The sequence below is a fragment of the Palaemon carinicauda genome, chromosome 4 (genome assembly GCF_036898095.1).
Source record: "Palaemon carinicauda isolate YSFRI2023 chromosome 4, ASM3689809v2, whole genome shotgun sequence".
Classification (NCBI taxonomy): Eukaryota; Metazoa; Arthropoda; class Malacostraca; order Decapoda; family Palaemonidae; genus Palaemon; species Palaemon carinicauda.
In genome coordinates, this window is record NC_090728.1 from 172,916,150 (window position 1) to 172,936,498 (window position 20,349).

At 47.4% G+C, this 20,349-nt stretch overlaps 1 protein-coding gene across 1 annotated transcript in view; it reads right to left on the bottom strand.

The window, feature by feature from the left end:
* The window catches only part of Cpsf160 (cleavage and polyadenylation specificity factor subunit 1), a 190,410-nt gene extending 171,515 nt beyond the window's left edge, over positions 1-18,895 (bottom strand). The window contains exon 1 of the mRNA XM_068372732.1: positions 18,788-18,895. The gene's annotated coding sequence lies outside the window, so the exon portion shown is untranslated. The remainder of the gene's footprint in view (positions 1-18,787) is intronic.
* Positions 18,896-20,349: the final 1,454 nt, after the last annotated feature.

The following is a 20,349-nucleotide window of genomic DNA, read 5'->3' on the forward strand; positions in this document are numbered from 1 at the left end:
CCAAATCGTGAGCAAAAACTCCAGAATCAACAGCGTATCCATGTAGGTCTAGCCGGAGGCACGACAGAGGAAAAATTGAGGTGGTGTTGACAAGAAGTACTGGAGTACCTGACCACAGATGGCGCTGTTGTGTACACCCCCACCTGTATAGCGATCGCTGGCGTATCCCGACCGTAGATTTCTGTCGGGCAACAGAGTTGACAGCTACATGATTATCGGGTAAGATTAATATTGAAAATTTACTCTTCCTGTAGGTGAATTCCCCAGGCCTTGGCGGAGGCATCTGGGAAGAGAAGAAACTCTGGAGGAGGAACTTGAAGCAGGGTTCCGGCTAACAAGTTCTCCTTCAACCACCATTGGAGATCTGTTCCCACTTCTCGAGGACCTTCACCAGCACTGCAAGAGGGTCTAAAACTTACAGCCACTAATGTTTTAATGTCCATTGTAGTGAGCAAAGGCACATCCACCAGAAGGGAACCAACTTCTCGAGGGAAGTGAGATTGCCTATGAGTCTCTGCCAAGAATGGGCTAAGAAAGTTTCCATTTTGAGAAAAGGAGCTGCCACTTATCCTAGTCTTAGTACCCTAGTCTAAATCCACGCCTAGGTAAAGATGACGACGCTTATGATCGAAGCTGGACTTCTCTAGATTTAATTGGATCCTGAAGTCTCGGAAAAAAATCAACAAGATTCCTGTGGAGTGAAAACTTTGCCTTTGAATCTGCTAGAAGCCAGTCATCTAGATACCACAGGAGTCTGATCCCCATGGTGTGGGCCCAGGCTGAGACCAGGGAGAAGAGAGGAATAAAAACTTGAGGTGCTGTGGACAGTCCGAAACACAGCACCTTAAAAATGGTAGATCTTTTCTCTAAAAAAGAATCTCATGAACTTTCTGGATCTGCGATGGAAAGGAACCCAAAAGTGGGCATCTTTCAGGTCAATGGTCAATATGAAGTCGTACTTAATGATTGCCTGAAGAACTGTGCTCGGGGTCTCATCTTGAACCTGGTTTGGAGTACAAAAAAGTTCATGTAGGAATGGTCTATGACAGGTCTCCAGTTTCATGACAGCTTTTCCACTAAGAAGAGGGTGCTGAAAAACCCTTGAAACCTGCTCTATTGTGCCCTTAACACAATAGAGCCCTTCCTACTTTGAAGGGACCCTTCAAATAAAATGAGGGAATCTTTGGAGTCATAGTCAGAGGGATCGGTCCTGAAAAACTGCCACCTTATCCACTGACTTTGTAGGGATCCCCATACAGGTGGTGACTTAGAGGATTTGCCCTACCTAACGGGAACCTTGACAGTCTATGTGCTTGGTGCATTTGACCACAACTGCGTCTCTCCTTTTGAAAAAGAAGTTCCCCAAAAATAAATTAAGTTTGGTGAGGCAAAAACTCCAAAGCCTTGGCACAGGACTGCACAAATTCCTCAAATTACTTCTTAACATCAGAATCTTTCATATTCTCTGAAATTTCGAAAAAAGAAACTACTCCTGACCAGTGGTGTAGTCAGGAGCAGGCCTGAAAACCAGACAAAGTCCCCACCTCAATGTTCTGAATTTCTGATGCAAGAAAACTTGGGGTAGATTAGAGAGTTCATCACTCTGGATACCGAGTATGAGTAGCCACATCCGGATCTATGGGTAGAGGACTACAATGAGCGTATGAAGCCACAGAGAACTTTCTCTGCCTTGACAAAGAAGAAGGAGCCAGTTTAAAAGACCTACTGGATTGTAAGGAATCTCTCCTACACATTTTATTGTTCAAAAGATCCAGTATGTCTCTTGTCTGAACTGAGAGAGCCACATCAAACCTGTGTCAGGTATTCTACGACTCTGGAAAAATTATCTATGGTTATATACCTACTGGTTACTTGGACGAGAGGAGGCTCACCGAGACCGTCCAGGTATCCAATCAGGTTCGTCATCTTCATCAAGTGAGAAGCTTCTATATTAGAAGCAGGAATTTCCGACAGGGATATCCCAGTGGTATCCAGAATAACCTCAGTGGTTGGTTTTGGGGACACATCTATAACAACTATTGAGGAACTACCGGGTATGTTTCTGCTTAAAAACCAGGCTAAAAATTTTAATTTTGCTCTGAACATCTTTACATTCTTTTCTAAAGTGAAAGCAATAAGCTGAAAATTCTGAAAATGAATGAGGAGAGCTGTGATCTCTGCGAGTTACAGTCTATATCATAATGAATCTAAGAAACTGATTTTGTTTCTCTATCAGAACTGGATGTGTGCGAGTAAAAAATCTGTTAGGAATGTTCTATCATGAATGCAGAATAATATGGGGGGGGGATCCATTTTTTGCTTTGATAGGAAGATTGATCCTTTGAGGCTGAGGGTATAGCCACATTTGGAAAAGGCGGGTAACGTTCCGCAACATTTATCCTGTCAAAACACTAAAAATGAGACGTTTCCTGTTTCCAGGCTGTTTTACAGATCTAGGAACAAGTTTAGTCACTGCAAGTTAGCTTCACTGGTTTGCAGAGGCACCACTGGCACTTGGTTCTGAATGAACCAAAGACCGCGAAATAGTAGCCAATTATCCGCCAACAACACAAGAGGAGGTGGTGGTGCATTCAGGTGGTGTGGTAGAGCAAACGCAACAGGGAGCGGAGGTAAGTTCTGGTGGTGAGGAAGAGCAAACGCAAGAGGAGATTGGACATGCTAGGGTAAGGCGGCCCCTTTACTTGGAATATGAAGAAATCTTAACCAATTTCAGTTTCTGTTTGAAATTAATATTACTGTTTGCACCTTGGTTGCACAGCCAAACCTGTAATTCTGAATTAGGGGATGTCGCAGTGGACATCTGACATTATCTGAAAAACGAAAGTTTTTGGGGGATTCTGCAATGTATATACACGCTGAATCTATCAATCCTGGAAATAAATACCCATATGGGAATTTTTAATGATAATTGCTTTTACCAGGACCTGGATTCAAATCTACACTTCTTAGTCAAAAAAATTTCAGCATTAAACTGAGATATCAAGTAAGAGATTCAAGCTGATTTTGACTCCGCTGTGCATATCTATATTGAAGTCAGGTATTTGTACATAAGCTTGCAATCAAACCATCTTCACTATGATAGCTCGTTGTTAAGTTTGTTTATAACCCATCTCCACTACGATAGTTCCTTGCTATGTTTGTTTATAAGTTTTGTAAAAAGAAATTGGCTTTCATACTTTTAAATATCGAGTAACAAATTGAATTTAACATTCTATTTAATTAGCATTGGGAATACTACCTTAAACACTTTTTCCTGGGCCCGGCTTCAAACCTATGTTTCTGAGGGGAAACAATTCCAGCCATTAGACAATCAATTGGGCTACCAATAGATACCTATGATTACACTAATGTCTGGAAATGTTTTGGATGTACATGTTGATAAAATTTACAGTATTTAATGATACAGAGGTACAGGTTGTTAAGTTTTTTGTAAAAACCAGCTTCAAGTTGTAACTCCATTCTGCAATGTGAGCTATTAACTTTTCCACCATCAGTAAATTTCAAAGTAAATATAATGAATATTTAGTCATTCTTAATATAGTACAGTACAATACATAGAATGTCAGAAGTATAATTCCCACACAGGTGAATCACCAGAGAATGATAACTATGTTACATTCGTAAATTTAAACTATGAATTAGGTAAAGGTACCTAAGAGTCCTATTTCATGTACATAGATTGGTTTATAGAAGGTTTTTAAAGTGATGGGGCAGTGTAAGTCACATTTGGAAAAAGGAGGCATGTTGCATCACATATGTGAGTTATGATCCTACACCTCAGGTCACATTGGGTTACAATGTATCTCTACATTTCTCCTATTCTATGAAAAGTGTTAAGCTTTCTAGGTCAGGTTAGGTAACAGGGTTGTAGTAGGGGGATAGCATCCCCGTAAAAGGAGGCCTTGGTGTCCTAGGTTAGGTTAGGTCTACTGAGTGTGGTTAGGTTAAAATAAAATTTTAGAGTATTTCACTCATAATATGTTTCCCCCACCCTAAAAAAACAGTTTGTTGTTGTTCTGTATAGTATACGGTACAATATTAATTAGGAGATCGGAATTAACATAATCGAACAAATACCATTACCTTCAAATACATTACTGTATACTGAACCCTATATCCCAAAGACTAATAATAACCTAGATATGACAAATTCATAGATAACTTGTATTTTTCCTAATAGCCTACTAACCTTTAGCTATTTATCAGGGGTATTACTTTCTGCGAAACTGAAAGTTCGAGCCATTAAAATTTAACCTGGGTTAACTACCCGTCCTGCTAGTTAGGAGGGTTGGGGGAGTAGATAGCTACCCCCTTCACTCACACACCTGTGACTGAGCTCACTTTGCTTGGAGGTAGGACTTCAAGGGGGAAAGGGGTATAGGGTCAGTGGGAAAGTTTGTATAAATAGCTAAAGGTTTGTATCATTAGGAAAAATACAAATTATCTCCAAATTTGTCTTTTGATCTATAACTGGAATACAAACCTACGCTATTTATTAGGGGTGACTCATCCATTAGGAGGGTGGCATCCCTGTCAATCTTGCTTTTTGGCTTTACCTGGGGACTAATTTTCTTGAGGAGGCCAGTACCAAAAATAAGGAGCCCCTAACACCTCGTTAAACCTTGCTATGCAAGGTCAGTGCCATATGCAAGCTGTGTTGAGATAAGCAGTGTGACTGTCAAGGTAAAAGTTATTCAGTCTTTGTAGGAAAAACTGTTGTAACCAAGACTTTCCCAATACCACCTCACCAGGGTATGGGGACGCAACAGTATTGACACAATACTAGGTACACAAGGGAGCAAGGTTTACCTGCTGTGGTTAAGCTTAGCTTGTGCATAGAACCCAGGCAGCTGCTTTCCCCAAAAGAGGGGAGGATGAAGAAAAGTAAAAGAGCCAATCATTACTTTTCATTCTCGCAGACTAAAACCGGGTAACAGTGCCCTCAACCTTCTGCATATTGTCCAATAAGGATCTTGAGGTATTAGGCCAGCTGCTGTGCAGCCACCACAGGGCTGATAAAAAATGCATCGAGCCTCCTGTGGGTCATGCCTTGCTGGTGATGGGCTGTGTAGGTCGTTTGGCGCTTCCACACCACAGCCTGTAGAACCTGAGTCACGGAATAATTTCTCTTGAAGGCCAGGAATGTAGCCATGCCCCTGACATCGTGGGTTCTGGGATGACGCGATGGAGGAGGATCTGGATTCGGAGCATGATCTGACCCTGCAAATCTATGCAGAAATGGTGTTTTTGGTGATCCTCCTCTTGTTCCTCTCGGTGGTCACAAAGAGTGCGGGTCCTTGGGGGTGGGCTGCTGTTCTCTTAACGTAGAACCTCAAGCTCCTTACTGATCAAAGTAACAGATGATCATTTGGGTCGTCTGTTAAAGAGCGGAGACTCGTTATCCAGCTGGAGTCGAATCTAGGATCCGATAACACCCCTGGATTCTGAATCTTGGCAACAAACTCAGGGACAAAACTGAATGTTAACTCTCCCCATCCCCTTGAATGGCCGATGTTGTATGAGAGATCATGCAGTTTGTTGACTCATTTGGCCGATGCCAAGGCGTGCAGGAACACAATCTTCCAAGTCATCTGTTGCCCAGCGTAATGACTCATAGGGAGGTCTCTTTAGAGACCGGAAAACTCGAACCACGCTCTACGGGGGAGGTCTCACTTCTGACTGAGGACAGGTGAGCTCGTAACATGGTGCGAGTAAGGAAAGTTCTAGGGATGAGGAAATGTCCATTACATGACAAATTCGTAGAAGTTCTGACTCCTTCTGTTTCCCCTCTGAAGCAGGACTGGCAGCAAAGTCTCCCTCATCCACAATCAAGAGCTTGTCTCGGAGTGGGTCGCGGTTGTCTCTAGGGTGGCTGACTGTCTTGAACCCCTCTGCAGGTCTGGCGGTCCTCAAAGAAGACTTGGGAATCGTCTTGGAGTCGTTCGACTCCTTGCGAGGAAGAAGATATGCTTCCGGCATGGAAGGACTGGATGATTTGTACTTCCTAGTCGCTTCCATAACGAGGGAAGTCTTCCTCCGAAGTTGGTAAAGAGAAGTCTGGGACAGGTTCCTCGTGAAATTTCTTTGGCTGTGATGGCAGTGAGCCAAGAGAGCGGGTGGAAGGAGAACCGTGGAGTTTCAACCTTGTCCTCGATGGCCTAACAGGAGTCGGTTGCACCTTATATGAAGATTCGATCGCTGGGACTCCTCTTTTCCTTTTCAGTGGAAAGACAGCCGAGGTCCTTTGCTGTGTGTCTGCTAAAACTGGTGAATGTTGGAGGTTCCCAGAGGCTTCTGAGGTGCAGGCTAAAAGGGCAGGCCTGAAAGCTTGCACGACTGCCCTGACGATGGCTCCGAACTAGGGCTGCTTGCTGACACTGGTGCTATCTGACAGATCCTCGAAGGGAAGGAAACTAAAGGATCCCTTTAAGGAGTCTTATCTGGAACCCCTGGTTTACGTGGGTCCGCCTTAGGCAACGGTAGTTTCGGGATCTTAAATTCCCCAGAAGTGCCCTTTCCCTCTTTCCCAAGCAGTCGTGCTGTTATGCCTTCGCGGATAGGAAAATGGGGCGACGGTGTCCTTTGAACTGGAACTCTGCTCTTCTTCAGAGAGAGGACCGATGACCTGGAGAGCAATAACCTACCTTTACGCTCCTGCTCCTTCCCTCCGTGATTACCTACCTGTGCCTCTATGGCCTGACGTGACATCTTAGAACTCGGTGGAGGATGGTAGCTGTTAACTTCTGTCTGCACTTCAAGGTGTTGCGGTGCATACCTGCATGTTGGCGAGCGTCTACGCGTTGGCGACACTGTGAACGCTGACGCAGAGGAGAACTCAAAAGAGTAGGCAAGACCTGACGCGTTGGCGAACGCTGACGAGCTGGCGATCGTTGCCGAGCTGGAGAGCATCGACGAGTCGGCAAAGGCTGACGCGTAGGTGTCGGATTGACACTTTGGATGGCGTTGAGGTTGTACCACTCGATGACACCTGTGAGCGAACGTTGACGCTTAGGCGACTGATGACGTGGCAAGGGCTTCTGCTTAGGCAAGCGCTGACGAGCGCATAAAGCGTAAACCTCCGAAGGCGATTCACAAGAGGTTGGGTGGTGGAAAGCATGTACAGTACACGGCCAGGCGAACAATGTTACAACACAACACGTTATGTAAGAGAAACGGTGGTGAGAGGTAGAAGCGCAACACGTTGGACAGCGATGGTCGGCAGGTTTTGATGAGCAGGCAAATGACGAGTCGGTGAACGACGAGCGGTAGAAAATCAGGAACCAGAAAAGTGAGCAGGAGACGGATAACTAGGAGGTCGGCGAGACAAAGGCTGACGAGCAGCTAGACGATGGTCTGGTGAAAGGATGTCCCCTTCAGAAGGACGAACATCCTCCGAAGCAGGTGTAGAGTCCTGAACCGAGGATCGAGGACTAGCAGCTGTGTCGACAGGAAAAGGTCCGGAGGCAGGCAAAGGTTGGGAACCAGGCAACGTTGGACGAGAAGGCTTCTCCGAGAACGAATCTGATGAGCCAAAGAGGCGTCTCTTCACCGATGGCAAAGGAGCACCTCTCAGGCAAAGAGGACGGCAAGAACATCAGGAACGAAGACCACAGTGATGCCCTCTAGGGGCCACAGGGTCTGCAACAGTCCTCCGAAGAGGAGTCTCTATGAATGAACTCCCTCAGGAGGGAGAAACACTCGCAGGAGAGACATGCGTAAGACTTTGCTCCCTCCTCGAAGGATGTTCAGCAACAAGGATGCGCAGTCTTAGGAAATGGAGGAAGAGGCAGAATACGCCGGAATTTTGGCAGGCAGGGTAGCACAACAACGATGAGGGCCACAGGATCCAACTACGATGTCGACGATCGCTGCACACTAGCACCTTGGCGAAGTAGCTACAGTAGGGCCTGTAATCCCAAGGACGGCCAAACCTGAAAAGGAGATAGTAACATGGACCCCCACGGGGGGAGAGCCAGGGCCACTTTGCTAGGGGAAGCAACACCGTCTCTCAAGGACCGAGGTTCTCCAGGAGTTGAGCGGCCTGTGCTACTACTCAATGGTCCAACGGAAGAGGCCAAACGAGCAGGAGCTTCGGAGGAAGGTCGGGAAGCAGAATAAGATGCCTTGAGTTTCTTTTATTTCGAAGTAACCTTCAATGGAGGAGAGTCACGCTTGGACTTCTTCTTAAACCATCACCCAAATCTTTCTCTGTGGGAGACAGACCACTCCCAATACTCAATACACTTAGTCAACACATCACACCGTTGACCTTTGTAGGTAGGGTAAAGGGAGTGAGGATCTGTATCCTTGGCAGACATAAATGGACTGAAGGTGCGGCCCTCAGGACCAGGGCAGGTACGCATAGTTGCTGGCAGAAGTCAACGCACACACAAACACTGAAAAGAAGCAGCATATAAAGAATTAAATGGCAGTCCAATAATTTTGAGGATGAGGAGCAGCAACGACCGTTCACCATCCGAGCCAAAAGCAAAGTGAGCTCAGTCACGGATGTGTGAGTGAAGGGGGTAGCTAGCTACCCCATATTCCCCCCCTAACAAGCGGGGCGGGTGGTTAACCCTCACTAGATTTTAATAGCTCATCCTTTCAGTTTCACCAAAAGTAATACCCCTAATAAATAGTGTAGGTTTGTATTTCAGCTATGGAACAAAATAAATTTTATCATAAAATTCCAAATTCCCTGGCACTGGCCATTAATTTCCCCTTTTCCTGAACTATTGGAACTGGTCGCCATTTCCATTCTCCTTCCAAGTGGAAAATCAAAAACTTTTTCACTGCCACCAGACATTATGTTTTGGCCAATCTCGTACCTCCACCTCCAAAGAGATACAAGCTCAGACATTTTGAGAGTTTCTCCCGTATCTTAGGATGTCGTTGTTGGCGAATTCGACTATGGCAGGAGAATCTCCTTTTTTTATAATAATAATAATAATAGGATCATGCCAAATATGCTGCCATTTCCCTTTTGGAGGAAGTATGGTGTTACTGGTGCATTTATACGTTTTCAACGGTTTTCATGTGGAAAATATAATAAAGTCTTGTTCTACAAGTGATGTCGAGTAAAATTAGGACACGTCTGAAAATATTTGTTGCAAAAGAAAAGATGGTCAGGATATCAGCACACATACGGTCTACCCTAGGGCAAGTCAATGAAACGGTGTTAAAGAGGGGAAGTCACAGAGGGTGCAACCCCCGTAAAAAGGATAGGAGTTTTAGTGAAATATGGTTCAAACATCATGATTCATTTTTAATTTTAAAATATAGTCAAAACATTCTGAGATTCATTTTCCCTTTTGAAATGCAGTATAGTTTGTCTTTATAACTTGAAAAATGACAAATTCGGAGATAATTTGTATTTTTCCTAACCATACAAACCTTAGCTATTTACATAGGGTTTACTTTCGGCGTAGCTGAAATGACGAGCCATTAGATTTTAACGAGGGTTAAACTACCCCCGCGCTAGTTAGCACAGGGGTAGGGGAGGGGTAGCTAGCTACCCCTTCCCCCACACACCGGTGAGCTGCCTCACTTCACTTAGAGGTAGGACTTGTCTTGGGGGACAGGGCTGGCGGGCAAATATGTGTAAATAGCTAAGGTTTGTATGGTTAGGAAAAATACAAATTATCTCCGAATTTGTCATTTGTTCCGTAACCGAAATACAAACCCGGCTTTTTACATAAGGTGACTTACCCTTAGGCAGGGTGGAAAGTCCACAGCCTTACTGGCTTTGGCTTACCCGGGGACTCAGAATCCGAGTGCGCAGCACTTCGAGAAAAAGTGTCCCTGCGCCTCTCAAGTTTCTTGCTACGCAAGAAACGAGCGGCCTACATAAGTTGTGTGTGGAGAGATGAAGTGTGATTCATCCTAGGAAGTTGACCTGAAGTCCTTTATAGGGAATTCTAGGCTAGGACGTCCCCATACTACCTCGTCAGGGTATGGAGGACGCGACAGTATTGTACTTAATACTAGGAACACAAGGAAGCATGGTTTACCTGCAGAGGTTTGAGGTCAGCTATGCAGAGACCCAGGATGCTGCATTCCCCAAGAGAGGGGGGGATGAAGAAAGAAGTAAGGGCCAGACATACTCTTTCATTCACACAGACTAAAACCGGGTAACAGTGCCCTCAACCTTCTGCTACTTGTCCATTAAGGAGCCTGAGGTTAGACCAGCTGTTGTGCACCCACCACAGGGCCGGTAGAAAAAGTATCGAGGCTCCTGTGGGTCACGTCCTGCAGGCTGTGGTCTGTGAAGGTCGTCTGACGCTTCCAGACTCCAGCTTGTAGCACCTGCGTCACAGACGCTTCCAGACTCCAGCTTGTAGCACCTGCGTCACAGAGAAGTTTCTCTTGAAGGCCAGGGATGTGGCAATGCCCATGACATCATGTGCCCTAGGGCGACGTGACGGAGGAGGGTATGGATTTAAGGCATGATGGATGGTCCGTCGAATCCAGGCTGAGATAGTATTCTTGGTGACCCTCCTCTTCGTCCTTCCCGTGCTCACAAACAGGGCTTGCTAGCGGGGACGGACTGCAGCTGTTCTCTTCAGATAACGTCTCAGACTTCTTACTGGGCAGATGATCTGGATCATCTGTTACGGAACGGAGACTCACAACCCTGAAGGAGTCGAACCGTGGGTCCGGCACTCCAGGGTTCTGAGTCTTGGCAACAAACTCAGGGACGAACCTGAACGTTACCTTCCCCCATCCCCTTGAATGGGCGATGTCGTATGAGAGACCATGAAGATCACTGACTCGCTTGGCCGAAGCCAGAGCGAGCAGGAATACCGTCTTCCAAGTCAGGTGTTGGTCAGAGGCCTGGCGTAATGGTTCGAAAGGAGGTCTCTTCAGAGCCCTGAGGACCCAAACCACGTTCCAAGGAGGCGGTCTCACTTCCGACTGACGGCAGGTAAGCTCAAAGTTACGTATGAGTAAGGAAAGTTCCAGCGAGGAGGAAATGTCTATTCCTTTCAGCCTGAAGGCAAGGCTTAAGGCTGAGCGATAGCCTTTCACCGCCGAGACCGAAAGGCGCATTTCTTCCCGTAAATAAACGAGGAACTCCGCTATTGCTGGAATAGAGGCATCGAGGGGAGAGATACCCCTCCCACGACACCAAAAACAGAAGACTGCAGATGACTTTCGCAGGTGTCGAGACATCCTTTCTGCAACTTGTTGTGAAAAGCCTCTCTCAGTGAGGAGACGCTGGATAGTCTCCAGGCGTGAAGCCGAAGCGATGCTATGGCTTTGTGGAAGATGTTGCAATGTGGTTGTCTGAGTAGTTCGTGTCGTGGAGGAAGCTCTCTCGGGGGTTGCGTCAGGAGCTGCAGAAGGTCCGGAAACCACTCTGCATGATGCCATAGCGGAGCTATTAAGGTCATCAACAGGTTGACCGATAGTCTGGTCTTGTTGAGCACCCTTCTCATCAGACAGAACGGTGGGAAGGCGTAGACGTCGATGTTGTCCCACCGTTGTTGGAAGGCATCTTGCCAGAGTGCCTTGGGGTCCGGGACTGGGGAGCAGTACAGCGGCAGCTTGAAATTCAAGGCAGTCACGAACAGGTCCACTGTCGGGGAACCCCACAAAGTCAGGACTTTGTTGGCTACCTGAGGATCCAAAGACCACTCGGTACTCACTATCTGCGAAGCTCTGCTCAGATTGTCGGCGAGCACATTCCTTTTCCCAGGAATGAAGCGAGCTTATAGACGTATCGAGTGGACTTCGGTCCATCTTAGTATCTCTACTGCAAAATGGGATAGCTGTTGTGAAAAGGTACCACCCTGCTTGTTGATATAAGCCACTACCGTGGTGTTGTCGTTCATCACCACCACAGAGTGGCCCGCCAGGGTCTGTTGGAACTGTTGAAGGGCCAGGGAAACGGCCTTCAGCTCTAGCAGGTTGATGTGGAGGTACTTTTCTGATTCTGACCATAGGCCTGAGGCCCTCTGGTTCAGAACGTGGGCCCCCCACCCTTCTTTTGATGCGTCCGAAAACAGCATCAAATCCGGGGGAAGGGTGAGAAGATCCACTCCCTTTCGAAGGTTGTCGTCGGTCAGCCACCATTGCAGGTCCATCCGGTCCGCAGGTCCTATCGAGACCAGGATGTCCGGGGAATCGATGCCTTGATCCCACCGGGACTTGAGCTGCCACTGCAGGGATCTCATCCTGAGGCGGCCGTTGGGAACCAGACGGGCCAAGGAGGCTAGGTGACCTAAAAGACGTAACCACGATTGGGCTGGAAGATCTTCTCGACTGAGGAAAGGCTTTGTAACCCTCCTCAGCCTTGCTATCCTGTCGTCTGATGGAAAGGCTCTGTGGAGATCGGTGTCTAAAATCATACCTAGATATACAAGTTGTTGTGTTGGGAGCAGAGAGGACTTCTCGAGATTTACCATGATCCCTAGATCTTGGCAAATTCCCAGAAGCCTGTCTCGGTGTCAAAGAAGGGTCGACTCCGAGTCTGCCAGGATCAGCCAGTCGTCCAGATAACGAAGGAGACGGATGCCGTTCCTGTGCGCCCACGAAGATATCAGTGTGAACACACTGGTGAACAACTGAGGTGCTGTGGAGAGACCGAAACACAGCACCTTGAACTGGTAGATCTTGTTGTCTAGGCTGAGTCGTAGGTACTTCCTGGAAGACGGATGGATTGGGATCTGGAAGTACGCGTCCTTAAGATCCAGTGTGCACATGAAGTCTTGCGGTCTCACTGCAAGTCTGACCGTGTCTGCTGTCTCCATGCTGAACGAAGTTTGCTTGACAAACTTGTTCAGGCCTGAGAGGTCGATGACGGGTCTCCAGCCTCCAAAGGCCTTCTTTACAAGAAAGAGTCGACTGAAGAAGCCTGGGGAGCCGTCCACGACCTCCTGGAGAGCATCCTTCTTGAGCATGGTCTCGACTTCTGCCCGAAGGGCTAGCCCCTTTGCCGATCCCATGGCATAGGAGCTCAACGACACTGGATTCGCTGTCAGGGGAGGAAGAAATGTCGTGAACGGGACGCGATATCCCTGACTGATCACGTAGATCGTCCAGGAATCGGCCCTGAGTTGCTGCCACATGAGCACGCAACTTTGTAGGCATCCCCCCACAGGTGGAGACGCAGGGGGATAGCCAATCCTAGCGCTTGCGGCCTCGGCCGCTCCTTCTAAGATTTTTGCCTCCCCTGGAGGACTTTCCGCCCTTCTTGTCTTTGACAGGAAAGGGCTGCGGTTTAGACACCTTGGTCTTAGCTGCCGGAGCCTGCTTTGGTGTCCTGCGAGGCTGCTGTTGTTGTTGAGGAGCTGGAGGTTTGTAGGGCCGAGATGTAAGGGCCTTCTGGAGGAGCGAATCGTGACTCGTCTTCCTCCACCTCTCAGCTGTCCGTTCTACGTCCTTGAGCTCAAACAGGTTTCCTCCAAGGATGGAGGAATGTCTGAGCTTGCTGACATCCATAGCGGGGACCTTCGGGTGGAACCTCTCGGTCACCGCATCACGGCGCTTGAGAATCGAGTTAGCCCACAGGTTAGTGACCCTAGTGAGCTAAAACTCGATGGAGCGCGTGCCCGAGAGGAGGAAGGTCTCCAGGGCTTTCCTATTGCTCTCCTTGGACAAGTCCTCAGAGCGCAATAGGATGCCCAGAGACCCTAGCCAGACATCCAGCCACGAAGTGGCCTGCATGGCACACTTCGCGACCTTCTCCTGGCTCAGGATCTCCGACGCCGAGAATGTCACCTGCCGGGCGTTGAGTTTCTCTAAAGAGACACCCCTGGTGAGCTTTCCACGGAGTGGTGGAGGGGAAGAGCTAAACAAGGCTCCTCCATGATCTCGAAGTACATACTCTGCTGCACGCGAGGAGGTGGGAGGAGCTGGTTCCCGGCAGAAGAACGGCTGGAAGAGGCGAGCTCGGAAAGCTGGCCCTCGACCTTGTCCCTGGCGCTCTTCAACCCCTGGGACCAGGGCAGGGCTGCACTGGTCTTGGGGGGCTTCTAAATGCCATAAACCTGGTCCAGGACCGTATCCTTGCTTCGCGAGGGGCAGTCTCGGGGTCCTTGAAACTATTGAGTTGCCTCATTAGTCCAAGGACCGGCCAGAAGGCGTGCTCCGATTCCACTGCTCTCCTCCTTGTGGACTGGCAGCTAAGTCTACTGTCCCCATTGGCTCTTCATGGGGGGACACGCGGACATTCTCCCGGGGAAAGGTTGGCTCTGGACGAAACCTTGACGATGATTTGGGTAACGTCTTCGAGTCGTTGGGCTCCCTCCTGGGAGGGATACACGACTCCAGCAAAGAGGTCTGGAAGGTCCCTCCTACGCAAGACGTTTCTCTTCCTTGAGGTGGGGTTCCTCCCATTGGTGCCGTGGGAGAGTGTCTCACCCCACTGGATTCTCCCGAGGACGGGAAAGGTTCGTCCACAGGAGAAGGAGAAAACGCCTGCGAGGGGGAAGGGGCCTTCCCGACGGAACTCTTGGGAGCCAGCTTAACCCTGGGAGAAGTCACCGCGAAATCCACTCCTCTCCTTCTCTTCAGCGGGGGGAGGGAGCCTTTGGTTTCAGTCCCATATCAGCGAGGGCTGGCTTCATAGCCTGCACCATCGCTTTCATCAGGGAACCAAACCAAGGCTGGCGGCTGACTGACGCAGTGTCAGCGATCCCCCTCCGGCCGGATGGGGATCGGTTGATCCTTCGGAGTGGATACTACAGGGCCTGCCTGGAAAGAAGAAAGGGAAGAAGAATGTTGTCCGGACCTCTCCAATGACTCTTCCTGCTCCTGGGCGCGTGCTCAGCGCTTCCGCGATGGTGATCGCGAGGACGATCTGGAAGTACGCGGCCCCGGTACCTCGCAAGGCTGGCCGCGCTGCGCGGGTATTGCGCGGGGGTTCGCGCGATGGCAGAATTGCTGGGTCGCGCGTGGGTGCTGGGTCAAACGCTCGCGCGGAGATGAGGGCGCGGGCGCGTATGGGAGCGCTGGCGCGCAGGTGAGGGTGTGCGTGAATGCACAGGTGAGCGCGAGTGCATGGGTGATCGTTGGCGATCAGGAGAATGATGGCGCGTAGGCGAACGATGGAGCCTTGGCGAGAGTAAGCGCGTTGGCTAGTGATGGCGCGTTGGCGAACGATGGCGCGTTGGCGATCGATGACGCGTTGGCGATCGATGACGCGTGGAACGCGCGGGCGATCGATGACGCGTGGAACGCGCGGGCGACCGACTGCGCACAGGTGAGTTGGCGCGTGGGCGAGTTGGAGCCCTGTGGCGATCATACGCGTGGGCGCGTTGCTGAGCGTTCGCGCGCAGGCGAAGGATCGCACGGGCGCGTAGGAGAACGCTGGCGCGTAGGAGATCGCTGACGCATAGGATGGCACGCCGTGGCTGATGTTCTCGAAGGTGAAGTCTCGTGGGCGGGCTCAGGAGATGACTCGTGAGCGCGCATGCAAGTAACTTTAGTGCGCGCTGGAGACTGGAGCGTAGGTGGCGGTCGATGCGTAGGGGAACGCTCGCGAGGCAACGGAACAATGTCCTTGCCTGTGCCCAGATCCGAAGATCATGGGCGCGCGGGCGAACGTTGGCGCGCTGGGCGCGCAGTAGTGCGCTGGCGCACAGGAGGTTAACGGCGCTCAGGAGACTGTTGACGCGCAGGGCGCTCAGCAGGGGCTGAAGTGCGCGTGCGCGCAGGCGAGCGCTGGCGAGCAGGAGAGCGCTGGCGAGCAGGAGAGCGCTGACGAGCAGGAGGTTGATGGCGCTCAGGAGGCTGTTGACGCGCAGGGCGCGCAGCAGGGGCTGAAGTGCGCGTGCGCGCAGGCGAGCGCTGACGAGCAGGAGAGCCCTGGCGAACAGGGGCGCGTTGGCGATCAGGAGAGCGCTGGCTAGAAGAGTCTGACGACTCATCTGCCGTAGAGTGCTTGCGCGCAGGAGGGCGCTGGCGAGCAGGTGAGCGCTGGCGAGCAGGAGAGCGCTGGCGAGGAGAGTCAGGAGACTCTACAGCAGGAGAGAGCTGGCGAGCAGGAGAGCGCTGACGAGCAGGCGGGCGCTGGCGATCAGGAGAGCGGTGGCGCTTGCACGCTACTGAAGGGTGCACAGGTGAAACCTGGCGCGGAAGGGCCTTGCCCACATTGTGGGATAAGCCCGGTGCTTGCGTAGGCAAGGAAGATCTGGCAGGCGCAGGAGATCGCGAACGATCTGCAGAGGGGTCCAGTGGAGTTACTGCTACGGTCTGCTCCCGACGAGAAGAGTCCTTCACAGGGGACGACGAGGATGACGACCCGAAGAGGAGGCGCCTCTTGACTCCCTTGTAAGGAGAAGGAAGGCCTCGGCGACGAAGAGCAGGGCGAGCCTTACGGCGAAGACGACCTCGCTTAGAACTCTTCTTACGCCGCCGGGCAAACCTCTCCCACTGGGAGGTAGGCCACTCCCGACATTCCATACACAGATTATCACTATCACACCGTTGACCTCGACACTGCGGGCAAAGGGTGTGAGGGTCTGTCTCGACCGCCGACATGAATGTTCCACATGGGCGATCGGGAAGTCCAGGGCATTTCCGCATGATGGAAGCAAAGGTAGAGGCCAACTTCAAACAAACACACACTGAAAGCAAAAAAAAAACAGATTAAGGCTGTCAAATATGCAAGGATGGGACAGAAACGTCTGTACATCGTCTGAGCCAAAAGTGAAGAGAGGCAGCTCACCGGTGTGTGGGGGGGAGGGGTAGCTAGCTACCCCTCCCCTACCCCCGTGCTAACTAGCGCGGGGGTAGTTTAACCCTCGTTAAAATCTAATGGCTCGTCATTTCAGCTACGCCGAAAGTAAACCCTATGTAAATAGCGTGGTTTGTATTTCGGTTACGAAACAAATATGAGTTTCTGCCAAATGTAATTTTCAGAATTGTACATATTACCAAAAAATAAACTAGAAACACTTGTTGTCCAAACTTACAGCAAATATCTTTTATGTTGAACAGGCTGACCTAAGTCTTTTTATAATTTATATTGGAAGTATCTGCTTTGTTGTTGTTTCCGGTTTTTTTAATATTTCTTTTTTAATTGTTCATTATTTCTTATATGGTTTATCTATTTCCTTATTTCCTTTTTTCACTGGGATATTTATCCCAATTGAAGCCCTTGGGCTTATAGCATCTTGCTTTTTTAACTAGGGTTGTAGCTTAGCTAACTAGTAGTAATAATAATAATAAATACAAATAAAGTGAAAATGGAGAGCACAGAGAAAAATAATACTTATAGTTATTGTAATAATATATAAACTTATAAGGAACCATATGATGGATCACGTTCCCGTGTATGTTCCTCTGCTGAAATATGCTTTTTAAGCAAGAAAATACATCAGGAAATGCAAATGCTGGCTAGTTTCTAATACTAAGGGAAAATGGGAAATTAAAATAAATTATTTTAATGGGGCAAGATTTACATATAAGAAAGTGATTCGACAAGGAGAGCTTTGAAAGGATATGAAAACATGCATCTTCGTATATACATGTACGGGCAAATGTTATCATTAACATTTACCAAACTGAACAGTCCAAACCTTCATACATACATATACCAAGGCAATTCCCCCAATTTTGGGGGGTAGCCAACATCAACAAATGAAACAAAACAAAAGGGGGACCTCTACTCTATATGTTCCTCCCAGCCTGACAAGGGACTCAACCGAGTTCAGCTGGTACTGCTAGGGTGCCACAGCCCACCCTCCCCCGTTATCCACAGTAAATATTTTCAACTTCACCTCATGGTAATATAACTTTTTTGGCATTTTAATATACAAAATATTACTTTCCAACAACTTCCTAAAATGCAAGTTTTTACGGAAAAGACCCATAGTCATGCAAAAAATTGAATTAACTTAATCTTCACCATATAATGGAACCCAACATCAGTATTCATGTTTTCTCTGAAGACTGAAGTTGATGACAACTCTAGTCGTAGTGAAATGTGGGGAATACTATGTGTACTAACCTAAGACAAAGCCCACCACGGACTAAATCTCGTATAACTAATCTTAGGGGTGGGGAGCTTCGCCCTACCTAACCATTGCAAACTGCTGTTGCGTTTAATTATTTAGTGAGCATTAAGTAAATCCTTATCTTATGTGACATCGTAACATTTTCAGTTAAAAGTTTTTCCAGGAAAAAAGTTGACTGGAAAGAACGAGATTGCGTTAATACAAATACCTAGTAAAATTGGAGCCTTTGTATATCAGCGGCCAGTTCCTCCGAGCATGAAATATGGATTCCAACTGACCTAACCTACAAGCCATGTCCTTACCTACTAACCTAACAGGGGGGATAACGTTCCCCCGCGACCCCTCTTACACTGCCATATTCTTAGTCAGCCGCCATCATACACACAGGCCACTATTACAAAAACACCCCGTAAAATTAACGCAAGAAGTTGTAATAATATACTCATAACCCTAAACGAAGGATATGATAGAATTCATTGTTCAGACGTATCCGGAGTGCACACCTGTGGACGGGTTGCGTCATTTGTGAATGTGAGAAACACTAGGGAAGCATATTACTATATGCTAAGATGGCATCAATTATCAGGTAGGGGTGTTCAGTGGCCACAGAACCAGATAGACCAACGATATGAAGACTGAGCAGCGTAGGCTTTAGGATAATGCGCCGGTGAAATAGGCTCTAGAGCGTTCTGAAGGTTCAGTACCCTCAGCATAACTTACTCTAATGAAGAATCTCCGAGTCACCCACCTCACCTAAGTACTTTGCAAATTAATGCTATTTGTACTAAAATATAACCACTTACCTAAATAATTTATTGACAAATCATGTTTATGTGTTTACAAATCCGGCGCGTGTCATTACTGTTTACAATGTTATGAAGCGACAACAATTTACCTAGCATACAGCATAAGCACACTAAAATACAGCGTACAACGTAGTTACATGAATTCTGAAATTCACATAGTGTAAGGCAGCATACAAGGATGAAAACCTCATAAAAACAGCAGGTCATGTTTATTCATTTCAGAAATAAAAGAAAATCACCTTCGAATGATTATCAAATATGAATTGCATGAAAATTTAAGATAATTAAATAAGCCAGTTTAAGTTTGATAGGTGAAAATTTGCTGTATCCACCAATTTAACCCTGAGACTATAAACTTCCACATGCAGTAGAATGAAACAACGCTGAAGCTGAAAAAATATTTCTTAAGCGTTTTTTTATTCCATATTCTAAAAATAAATCAAGGTTTAGCTGGCGACTGGCACTTTGAAAATTACACAAAATTAACTAAATCTAAGGTAGCAAATATCACCAGCCTTAAATAGATTAACATGTATTCACTTGTGTTCAGGGGAGCTGTAAAATTAGATTCATACTTAAGAGAGACAGAAAATACTTGGAAGTTTAAACTTCCTAAGGACCAGACACATGTTTATTCTTTAAACTTTTTTTATTATTATTTTTCTTTCTCACTATACAAAGGGGCTATGGTGACCAGACCCAAACAACGTTAAGTCGTTAATATATGGTGCCCATACCTGAGGACGTGAAGAAAATTTCTGAATTTAATTTTAAGTGACTTGAGAAAACCAAAGGAGTAAGCTAAAATGGTTTGAATGGAGCCCACGGCTTGCAATAGCAAAGGGTTGACTTAGAGTGAATGAATCTCTTAAAATGAATAAATAAATAAATAAATAAAAACTTGCTCTCTAAGCCTACTATAAATTTAAATAGACTGGAAAATACGATTAATTCCTATTAAAAAGGCGTTTAGGCTCTTAGCGAGATTCTTTACTCGAGAAGGTTAAACAGTATCTAATAAACACAAATGTGAGCTAAGAGAAAAAAATATGGGAACTGAATTATGAAGAGAATAAGAATAAACACTTTAGAAGGAAATTGCTGAATCACATTGATAAGTTTCCCATTTCCTCTCTGAAATTTCCATTCTCCTCATTGATAAGTCCCTCTTTCCTCTCTGAAATTACCATTCTCCTCTCTGAAAAGACCCAATTTCCTCTCTGAAATTTCCATTCTCCTCACTGAAAGTCCCTATTTCCTCTCTGAAATTTCCATTCTCCTCACTGATAAGTCCCTATTTCCTCTCTGAAATTACCATTCTCCTCTCTGAAAAGTCCCCATTTCCTCTCTGAAATTTCCATTCTCCTCACTGAAAAGTCCCTATTTCCTCTCTGAAATTTCCATTCTCCTATACTGAAAAGTCCCCATTTCCTCTCTGAAATTTCTTCTCCTCACTGAAAAGTCCCTATTTCCTCTCTGAAATTTCCATTCTCCTACTGAAAAGTCCCATTTCCTCTCTGAAATTTCATTCTCCTCACTGAAAGTCCCCAATTCCTCTC